The sequence below is a fragment of the Myotis myotis genome, unplaced genomic scaffold, assembly GCF_014108235.1.
Source record: "Myotis myotis isolate mMyoMyo1 unplaced genomic scaffold, mMyoMyo1.p scaffold_m19_p_3, whole genome shotgun sequence".
In the NCBI taxonomy this organism is placed as follows: domain Eukaryota; kingdom Metazoa; phylum Chordata; class Mammalia; order Chiroptera; family Vespertilionidae; genus Myotis; species Myotis myotis.
The window spans coordinates 430,865-439,806 of NW_023416335.1; positions in this window are offsets into that span (position 1 = coordinate 430,865).

Below are 8,942 nucleotides of genomic sequence, written 5' to 3' on the forward strand. Positions count from 1 at the left end.
GGGAGGGAGGGGAGGGGAGGGAGGGAGGGAAGGGAAGGGAAGGAAGGAAGGGAAGGGAAGGGAAGGGAAGGGAAGGGAAGGGAAGGGAAGGGAAGGGCCCTTAGCAGTACAGGTGAGAGGACTTTACGCTAATATCACAGAGGGAAACCCAGGTGCCACTCGCTGTAATCAGAGCAGCCTGCTTGGCGCAGTGCCGGTGCGGTTGGTCTTAGATGGGAGATCCCAGCCTCCACCAGCACGTGTCCCGGCTGGAGCCCCGTCTGAAGTGGGCCCAGCCCTGACTGGGGCGGGCGCTGCCCAGTGAGCCCTAGAGACGGTTCCATCTGCTCCTCAGACTTCCTGCCCAGCATGACCCTCTCCCTCCCCTCCCCCAGCCCCTGACCACAACCATCAGACCAATGCTGGTCTGATTCCTCGCCCTGGACTGTTGCAGGTGCCCCAGGTTCTTGGGCCCCTGCAGCGCCTGTCCTCCTGCGATGCCATCTCACTGAGCAGTGTCCTCAGAATGCCCCTGTTGTCGCCCGTGGAATTCCCTTCTTCCCAGTCAGCTCGGGGTGGTGGAACCGCTCCCCATCACTACTTCGTGTGGCCTCTCTGGGGAGGGATTGGTCATAGCCGTGCCTGGCTTTGCTGCCCTGAATGGTATTCTAGAACATGGCAGGAGCTCGCTCTGCCAGAGAAAATGTTCCTGCAGAAGAGACGCGATGCCCTAACCGGTTTGGCTCAGTGGATAGAGCATCAGCCTGCACACTGAAGGATCCCAGGTTCGATTCCAGTCAAGGGCATGTACCTTGGTTGCAGGCACATCCCTAGTAGGGAGTGTGCAGGAGGCAGCTGATCGATGTTTCTCTGTCATCGATGTTTCTAACTCTCTATCCCTCTCTCTTCCTCTCTGTAAAAAATCAATGGAATGTATCTTTTTAAAAAATCTTTTTAAAAAAAGAAGACAAGCAAGCATGGACTTGGAAGATGTCACCCTGAGGCGGAATTACCAAGTCACCTTGGCCCTTGTGGGCTCAGTGGACACAGTGGGGCCTGTGGACCAAAGAGTCCTGGGTTGGATGCTGACCCTCTGTCATAGGCCCCCATTTCCTAACGTGTCCCCACGGGCCACAGGCACAGGCGGCTCAGGAGCCAGCGTCTGGGCGCAGACAGCGGTGTGCCTGCAGCCTCTGACGTCCTGCCCGCTGGGCATGCCGAGGTCCCTGAGGGATGAGATGGCTATAGGAACGGTTATAAAGTTGTTGGAGCGTTAACTTAGTTAACACGTGCAAATACTCCGAATAGTATGGGGCATAATAGTAACATCGACGTTGGCACTTGTCATTATTATTGCGTCACGGTTGCCATAAGGTGTCTTTGTAAATATTTGTGATTCTCTCTCATCATTGGTGTTTCTGTCCCCCTCTCCTTCTCTCTCCCTCTCTGAAGTCAATGGAAATATCTACACAAAGTATTTGTCTGTGATCCAAATGTTTGCTTCTGCTGTTATGATCTTTGTGTCTCAGCAGACATGCCAAAGGCTCACCCTGCAGATGTGCCAGGTGTCGCAGAAATGGGAATGAGTTCTCAGGACGAGAGACCGGCGTGAGGAGTAGGCCTTCTGTTCCCACCGCACTGGCTGAGGGAGGTGCCGCAGACAGATGTGGGGGTGGGGGTGGGGGGCAGCGGGAGGGTGGGGAAGAGCTGTAACACTGGGGAGCAGGTACTCCCTGACATCCAAGCTGAGGTCTGGCTGCCACACCCCACATGCAGGGACAAGGGGTGCACGTGGCTGGGCCATGGGCCGCTGTGTGTCACAGAGAACAACACACTCCCCTTCCCTCCCGTTGAGCCCTGAAGCTTTCAGATTTCTCCCTGTTGCTCCCTAAGTAGTAGTCTGCTATCTACTCCCAGAAACACCAAAGCAAGAGGGTATTTCACTTGCGGTGACACGTGAAGGTGGTACCCAGAGGGAGTGACGATGGGGTGACACTGGGAAGGTGGTAACAGGAGGGAGTGAGATGATAGCGTGACACTGGGAAGATGGTACCGGGAGGGAGTAGGATGATGGGGTGACACCGGGAAGGTGGTAACGGGAGGGAGTGACGATGTGGGTACAGAGGAGAGGGAAGCAGAAGATTTCCTGGACCCTCCTCCCCCCGGGAATGGAGTTTCTAGCTCGGAAGACCTGTGGGTGCACATTGCGCCACACATTCAGGCCCCTGGTAGAATGTGCATTGTACATTTTTCTAATAAATAATTACTTCCGTGTCGAGAAGGCACACACCAGAGATGCAGGTTAGGGGAGGGGGTTAGAAAGTACAAACTCAGCCCTAGCTGGTTTGGCTCAGTGGATGGAGCATGGGCCTGCGGACTGAGGGTCCCGGGTTCGATTCTGGTTCAGGGCACATGCCCTAATTCCATCCAGAGGGCTGTGCATCTCCCAGTCCCAGGACAGACTTCATGGCTGTGAGTTTGTACTTTTAAAAACTATTATATACTTGTGTTTTTAAATTGATTTCAGAGAGGAAACCTTGAGGTACACACACACCCAGCGCATGGCAGCCGCCCATTGTCCCGGGAGGAGGACTAGCTATCACTGGCCTTTGGCTAGAACTGCTGGCGCATGGCTGAGAGTGGGAATCCACCTATGTTTTAGTCCAGTGATGGCGAACCTATGACACGTGTGTCAGAGGTGACACGCAATCTGTTTTTTGGTTGATTTTTCTTTGTTAAATGGCATTTAAACATATAAAACAAATATCAAAAGTATAAATCTTTGTTTTACTATGGTTGCAAATATCAAAACATTTCTATATGTGACATGGCACCAGAGTTAAGTTAGGGTTTTTCAAAATGCTGACACGCTGAGCTCAAAAGGCTCCCCATCACTGTACAGTGGGGCCTTGACTTATGAGTTTAATTCGTTCTGTGATGGAGCTCGTAACTCAAATTACTCATATGTCAAATCAATTTTCACCATAACAATGAATTGAAATGCCATTAATCAGTGTGGCGTTCACTGTGACGTTCGCTGTGCCAACTAGTGGTGGGGTATCTGAAGCTGGCTCATAACCGGAATTTTAGCTCGCAACTCAAAGCAAGAAATCAGCCGAGAGACGGCTCGTATCTCGAAAAACTCGTTAGTCGGGACACTCGTAAGTCAAGGCCCCACTGTATTTAGTCAGTTTCATTCTAGTTCTAACTTCTGTGCAGATGGCGGCATGGGCCCTCGGGCTCAGGGATCTGAGGGTCTTGGGAGCCAGCTCTCTGCTCCCCTGCAAAGTGGTCCTGTGGTCTCAGCCCATGGGCTCCACCTTGCTGGTTGGTGGCAACATGCTTGTGATGCACTCCATACTTTGTGGCCCAGTGGAAACACTGATTTCACCTTGTTCTTCTGTTTCTCTCCCTTCACAGCCTCCCCCCGCCCTCCAGCCCAGGAGGGAAGCAGGAGGCCTCAAGGCTGCTAGTTCAACTTTTATTTTTTATCACAAGCTCAACCAGATGAGTGCCCCTGGCTGATACAGCAGATGAGTGACGCTGCTGGAGGGTAAACTGTCCTATTAATGAAATGAACTACCCCAAGCATGTCAAACTCAAAGGCTAACATGGGCCAAATAAACAAGGTTTAAGTTCATGTGGGCCACAAAAAAACAAAAGCTTCAATTTTCATAGAAACGTAGGTTTATTTTGATAGAGACATGCTGAATACAAAGCGCTGAAATAAATGAGTCATTGTTAACATAATAGAGCATTTTAATAAAAGTTAATATTTTTTCTTGAACATTAACTTACCAGACACTGAATACCTTCACAAATTAATAAGCATAACACAAAAACCTATTTTTTTGTTCTCCGAAAGCGAAATATTTCCTGTTGTGCACACCAAACAAGCCAGTCCAAGCCTAATGATGTGGCCATTGGTTGCTAAAATATTCGCTGCTGGTATTAGTGGAGAGAAATGGTGCACCTGCATGTAAGGCATGTAAGGGAAATGAATGCAACACAATTATAGTAATTAGGCATTAGCAAAGTTGGAGTTCATGATTAATTATCCTATATAATAAAGAAGTAATATGAAATTGATCATCATGCCCTTGCACAAGATGGCCACGCCATGTGGTCACAAGATGACCACCCCATGTCATCACAAGACGGCCGCCACAAGTTGGCTAGCAGGGGAGGCCAGTTAGGGGTGATCGGGCTGGCAGGGGAGTGGTTAGGGGCAATCAGGCAGGCAGGCAGGCAGGCAAGCGATTAGGAGCCAGTGGTTCTGGATTGTGAGAGGTCCCAGATTGGAGAGGGTACAGGCTGGGCTGAGGGACACTCCCCCCCCACTTCAGTGCACAAATTTCTTGCACTGGGCCTCTAGTTATGTAAAACAGGATATTGTAAAAATTGAAGTTAAAAATTTTTTATTAAAATGTTTCTTACATACCGTTTTATTGGCTAGGCTGCAAAAATATCCGTTGTGGGCCACATGCAGCCTGTGGGCTGCAGTCTGACATGCTGTGACCCTCTCTGAGAACAGCTGCTCTCTGTGGCAGCCCCTCTTTGTGAACAACCCCTCCCCGTGAACAGCCCCTCTCTGTGGCAGCCCCTCCCTGTGAACAGCCCCTCCCTGTGAACAGCCCCTCCCCGTGAACAGCCCCTCTCTGTGGCAGCCCCTCCCTGTGAACAGCCCCTCTCTGTGGCAGCCCCTCTCTCTGGGCAGCCCCGCTGTGTGGGCAGCCCCATTGTATGGGCTTCTAATTCAGCACCAGCCGTTTGGGGCCCCTGCTTGGACTGGACATATTTAGGGGCACAGGCAGGAGCTCTGAAGGCTTTCTCCTGGCCTCCATTTCTACCTGGGACCGTTCCAGGACTCAAGCTCACACAGAAATTCTACAAGGGTTCAGGGGGGCGGGGAACATCCAGCCCGCGGGCCATGTAAGGCCCATGAAATCCTGTGGTCTGGCCTTGTGGAGGCAATAGGGGTGGTGAGCTCAGTAAATGCTTGGCTGAGTAGAGCAGGCTCATTTTCAAGGTGGTGATTTTTATATGGCCCTTGGCAGGACAGAGGCTCCCCACCCCTGCTGGCGGGACCCCGGTGAGGTGAAGGCCACTGCACCACGAGACCGAGCGTTCTCCCCCACACAAAGCACCGCTCTGAGAGGGGGCTCTCCTTCGAGGCCGTTGGTGACCTCATCGGTCTGTAGCAGTGGTTCCCAGCGTGGGGCACTCGCCCACAGAGGGGCGATGTGATGTTTAAGGGGGGAAATTTGAGAATGAGTTATTAACGGTGAACTTTCTGCATTTCTTATGGTTCTAGGGGCCTCATGTACAGTATATACATATATGTTGTGACATATTTATGCATTTCCATTTTGAAATTTTATTTGCTTTTTTCCTATCACTTCATATTATTTTTTAAACAATTTCTTAGTGATTTCTTCCTCAGACTTCAACTGTCCTTTCGCTCTGTTATTTTCCTCTGTCATGGCTGCCATGTTCTTTGGAAGCTGGTGTAGACCAAGTGAATGGCCTTTTAGGCTTCCTCCACGTGATTAGGAGCTCACTTTTTGAATGATAAGAATTACATGTCGGGGGGGAGGGGCATCAGGATTTTAGAGATGCTTAGGTGGGGTGTGGCTAAAAAATGGTTGGGAACCACTGGCCTACAACCTCATCAGCCATAGAATCCAAAGAACACAACCTAAATAACTTGGGAACCCATCAAGGTAAATCCAGTCCAGCATCGCACTGAACACAATCTGTCCCCTATCAGTGGTCGGCAAACTGTGGCTCTCGAGCCACATGCGGCTCTTTGGCGCCTTGAGTGTGGCTCTTCCACAAAATAACAACTTCTGTGCATGGGCCACGAAGTTTCAATCGCACTGTATATGCGCGCCCACACGTGGTATTCTGTGGAAGAGCCACACTCAAGGGGCCAAAGAGCCACATGTGGCTCGAGAGCCGCAGTTTGCCGACCACGGCCCTAAGTAGGTAAGTCACGCGGATGCAATTAGAAAACAGATGAGGTTCCCTAGTTCTCCACGTCTTCCTACGGCAGCGGTTCTCAACCTGTGGTTCGAGACCCCTTTGGTGGTTGAACGACCCTTTCACAGGGTTCGCCTAAGACCATCCTGCATATCAGATATTTACATTATGATTCATAACAGTAGCAACATTACCGTTATGAAGTAGCAACAAAAATAATTTTATGGTTGGGTCACAACGTGAGGAACTGTATTTAAAGGGCCAGAAGGTTGAGAACCACTGTCCTAGGGTCTCTTACAGGCACTGCCTCTTAGAAAGGAAAAGGGTGGATCCTCTTGCTGTGCTTCTCTGTAGCCCTGCCCAGGAGCCACCCTAATCTGCAAAGTCCCAAGGCCTCTGGGCAAAGACACCAACCCTGCCTTTGAGACTTGTAGGAGGGGACGATGAAAGGAAACACCAGTTTTCCTGAATTGTGTCTACATGATTTGTCTGGTTAGGTGGAAAATATGTTAAAGAGGCAGGATGGATTAGATTTACCTTGAGGGTGTCCATGCCATTCAGGTGGGTCCTTGGATTATGCGATTGAGATTAGGTGACTGCCGAGATTACATGCTTTATGAGGTTATGTGGTTGATGCTGTCATATTATTGATGGGATTATCAGCTGCCTATAAAGAGTGCTGGGATCAGCCCTAACGGTCCCAGGGAGCTCATAGTCCAACTCTGGTTCCAAGCAAAAGACAGAGACATATGCCTTAGGTGCTTTATGGGAAGAACTTGGTGGTATTAACAAGGTGTATTCATGCTGAGATAACTGGTCATCTCAGCAAGTCAGAGTGAGGGCATGTGAGAAAACAGGAACTGCCTTTTCAGCTTTCATTTGATGGCAAGCTGAAGCAGAAACTACAGAGAAAAATAAGTGAAAATGGAAGAGACAATCTATAATCATAAAAGAGTAATATGCTAATTAGAACATCCGCCCTTCCCCCTTCTGGATGAGGCCGGGGCTGCAAGGGAAGCCTAGGTCCTGAGTGCCTGCTGACGGCCAGAGGGAGGGAAGCCCAGGTTCCAGGTGCCAGAGGGAAGTCAGTGCCGGCAGCCGGGGGATGGAAGGCCTGCTCTTGCACGAATTTCATGCATTGGGCCTCTAGTAATAAGAATGACTAGAAAAAGTAGGAGAGGTGGCTGGTAAACCAGATTTTGAACATATATAACTGACAACAGTTTCCAAGAAAGGAAAGGGAGGTTGAACACGTCTAGTAGAAAGTTTCTTCTTTCAAAAGTAGTGGGAGGTTACCAATGCAGGGATGGTTGTCAACTTCCTGGCAGGGAGCTGAGGCATTCCTCAAAGGATCTAATTCGTCTGTGTAGTAGGAGGCAACCCCATCTGTATAAGAAAGCCATAGTAGGGGGCATGTGTGCTCAGCAAGTCCTGGGGAAGGCTTGAAATTAAGTACAGTGTAGGACGGGTGCACTGGAAAGGCTCTGGAGGCGAGTCTGCTTCGACCAGGATCAATATCCTAGTCATGAGCTCTGTCAGGTGCAGCCCCTGAATTGAGAATCATCTGGGGTCACTGGAACAGTCAATGCGGCACATTGGTCAGAAAGGCCATGAGGAGGCTAGGTCCCACTTCCTATGCATTGCAGTGAGTGGATGTGGATTGAATAGTCAGTAAAACATGAGGACTGTAGGGTTTGGGAGACTGACGGACTAGGTTCCCAAGTGGTAGGGGCATCTGGGCATGTGGACCGGTGCATGTACCAGCTGAAAGTCGAGAAGGCTGTAGTTACAGAAAGGGGTCTCTGGTTACTGACCTGAGAGTTGACAATTTCTGGTAAAACCTAGGTGTGATGTGTAACCCTCAAGATGGTATGGTCATGTTTAGAAATTTGAGTTTCAGAAACAACTTAAACCCAAATTAAAATTCTAGCTGTGCCATCTTTGAGCCATGTACTAAAGTTTTCTGAAGGCCTGATCACGTTCGTTAAATTGGTAAAAACCAAACCAGCAGGGCTTTCCTGAGGATCCATAAGGCCTACTTACATTCCATACATCTGCAAGCAGGGAGTCACGTTTAATAAAATTGTTCTTTCTCTGGAATCCAGGTAGAAGGGCAGGAGGTGAACTGCAGAACAGTGCACAGACCACACGTCCAGCCCAGAGATGGGGAATTGCCTCCGATCCCACATCTCGGGGCAAAAAGTCAGGAGAGTGCAAAGACTCAGCCTCATACAACAACTGCCAATAGGCATTTATGACCACAGAAGAGACGGTGAAGACAACGTCCAGGAGTGTATGATCTGATGGACCTTGTCTCTGGAAACGCCATTCGGTGTCTGCTATGCATGCACCTGTTCCACGTGGCCCGCATAGACAAGTGGCTTATGAGCGGCACATGTCCCTGCTGCAGGTGGTTGATGCTTGTAACACGGCCGTCCTAGGAGATGGACTGCGCCAGGAGCGCTGGTGTGATTTCCCGTGAATCACCATCTTTAGAGACTTTCATCTTTTGCCACTGAGGCTAGCCAGGGATTAGAAATTAGGATGAGGCATAAAGGTTTCCTTAAAAGATCTAGATGTATCTCTCTCTCTCTCTCTGAAAATCAATAAAAAGTCATTAAAAATTCCGTCTTATTGTTCCTGTACCCAGGAATTGTGTGATGTTACAGAAGCTCTATATGTTTGTACGGTGTGTGTTAAAGATTAGGAATAAGATGTTTTCTAAATGAAAAAAATCTCAACCACCCAAATTCCTATCTCAAGTTGCTGGCATTTAGATCAGTATTTCATTAAAGGGTATGTTTCCTGGCCCAGTCGGTGTGGCTCAGTGGTTGAGGGTCTACCTATGAACCAGGAGGTCATGGTTCAATTCCTGGTCAGGGCACATGCCTGGGTTGTGGTCTTGAACCCCAGTGGGGTGGCATGCAGGAGACAGCAGATCAATGATTCTCATTGATGTTTCTCTCTCCCTTTCTGAAATC